Source organism: Myotis brandtii, unplaced genomic scaffold (genome assembly GCF_000412655.1).
Source record: "Myotis brandtii unplaced genomic scaffold, ASM41265v1 scaffold45, whole genome shotgun sequence".
Classification (NCBI taxonomy): domain Eukaryota; kingdom Metazoa; phylum Chordata; class Mammalia; order Chiroptera; family Vespertilionidae; genus Myotis; species Myotis brandtii.
The window spans coordinates 5,246,470-5,249,170 of NW_005367209.1; positions in this window are offsets into that span (position 1 = coordinate 5,246,470).

The window sequence follows — 2,701 nt, forward strand, 5'->3', positions numbered from 1 at the left end:
AGGCTTGCGCTGCTGGCAGTGGCAGCAGCAGAGGTGTGATGGGACATCGCCTTCCCCTAATTGTCGGGTCGCCTCCCGCCCCTGAGGGCTCCTAGACTGTGAGAGGGGGCAGGCCAGGCTGAGGGACCCCCCCCCCTCCATTGCATGAATTTTCATGCACCGGGCCTCTAGTATAATAATAATTGTATTTGTATTTATTACCGCCTTCCTGACTCTTCTTCTAATAAGATTCTTTAAGAGTAGACTATGTACAAAAAAAAGTAGACTGTGTACGAATTGTGTCTGTTAATAAAATTCATCCCTTTTTCCTTTGATCCAAAATGTACCATTCTTTCTTCATTTAAATGTAACTGAAACAATTTTTGTAAACATCAGTGTGTAGTTGTGATTTTCCAGTGAATAAGAGTGCTATGTTATTATTAAATGAAATAATTAACATATGGAATCTTAGTCACAGTGTTTGAGCATTTTCCCCATTAATCTTTAATATATGCTATATATTTAGATATAAATGAAGTAATAGCCATCTAAACAGTTCAACACTGAAACAGAAAGAGAATTCTTGGAGGTATCTTAGAACAGTGGCAGCTCATATCAGCACCAGCCTCATCTCGGTACATCCTTCCAGTTTACAGCCCAGAAGTGTATCATGCATGCAAATAAGCAGAGAACAGCTACTCTGTGCCCATTTTACCCTTTCATTTTAAAATTATCTCATTTGTTTAATGAAAATTGCTGTTTGCATGGAAACTGTTCATTCATCTAACTGGTGTTAAGGTAATAAATTAATTACACTTGTGTTTAACCTTTTCTTCTCAAAACTAATTAATGGTAAGCCTAAGATACTTATAATATGCTAAGGTATATAAACATTTATACATATTATTATATTTTGAAAATTTAATCTCATTTTGCAAAAAGGGTCCATTTTCTCAGTCAGAATAAAAGAAAAGATGTCTTTATGATGAAGCTATTAGAGATTTTTCTTTCAGCATCCAACATCTAAAATAAGTTGATTCTCAAGTTGAAGAAATCAAAAGATGGCTTTAAGCCCTTCAGGCATAAAAATCAATTTCAGACTTACAAGGGAGAATGTGACAAGGGAGGCGATTAGAAAACTTAAAGTGAGTTTTATTTCTAGGAGGAAATGATAGCTTTGAAACTGATCTCTTCAATTTAACTATTATTTCTCCACTGGGCTCAAGAAGATACACACACACACACACACACAAACACACACACACACACACACACACACACACACCAATAGGACACCAGAACAGGAAAAGACTTAAGGGCATATAACTCAATTCACTTCTTTCTTAGGCGAGAAGATATGAATTCCAAATGAGGGAATCACTTACTTAATGATGCACAGCTAATCCTTGCTGGAACCATAACATTGGCCCAAGATCTCACTCTGGTTCGGTAAACTGAACTCGGTAACTGCCTCCCTTTGAGTCCAAAGGAGGGGTCCCTCTCTAAGAATGCTTAAAGGGCCATTTAAGCTGTTTTTGACCTCATGGGAGAATCTTCAACTGCACAAAAGATAGCTTCCCTCCCTCTGGCAAGCAAAGAGTGCATTCCATCTGGGTTAAGAGAATTCATAACCCAGACTCCAGGATTCCAGAGAAACGAGCGAGAATTATACCAGGACCAATCCAGTGTTTCTGCCTTTTTCCTGAATGAGAGATATGTCCCATTGGTGGAGGTCTAAACACATTTTATGTTAATGTAGAGGGAGCTATTTGAAAATGATTCTGGAGCCATGTGGGATGGCATATTGTGATGAGAGGCAACACTAGCCACAGGAAAAGCAGGTGGTGGGAGAGGGGTTTGCTCACATTTAAAGACAAAGCAAGCCTGGGACCACAAAAGATACAGAGTGCATTCTTCACACACATTACTACTGCTGACCCCGAGTACAGGTCATTCTTCATGCCTCCCAAGAGCCAAATGTCTCTGGTCACTCGGTCAGCCTCTCTCGTGAGGTCCACCAACCAGGTGCACATTACCTCCTAGGGTTGCTTGAACCACTTACTCCTTTACAGATATTTAAAGGGCTCCAAAAACAGTACAGTTTATCCCAGAGATAAACTAGTATGGGGGGAAAAGACACTTTCTTCAGATATAACAAACTGGTGAGAGGTGAGGCATTCATTGGAACTTAGAAAGAATGAGTAATCACTGAACAGGAAGGTAGCAGGGGGTTGCCTCCAAGAAGCAGAGAGGTCAGCCCCTGGAACAGAAGGCCATGTAGGCACAAGGTCCTTGTATGCCTTTGTTCATATCCCTTTATGACCTGTGTCACAAGCTGGGATGAAAGAGATCGCCTCCAGGAATCTCATTTAATGCTGACCTTGGGTTCCCTGCTCTGGATCCAGCTCCTAGGCAAGATCATGACATAATCCTTTGACCAAACTCTGCTGCAGGGATGGTCCAGTGTGTGCAGTAAAGGGCCTCTCACCCACTCACCTGGTCTCTGTGCTGGCTGCTGTGGAGGAACAAAGATAATGAAGGTGCAAGCTTGAATTTCAAGGTGACTCTCGAAATAATATATTTGAAATTGAGGCACTGTATGCACAAAAATGGAAGGACTTTAGAAGACAGATTCCTTTCAGCCATGGGGATCAGAGGTTTAGGATGGGATAGATAGGCAGACCCTGGAAGATAGTTAATGGTGGAGAGAAGGTATCAGGCC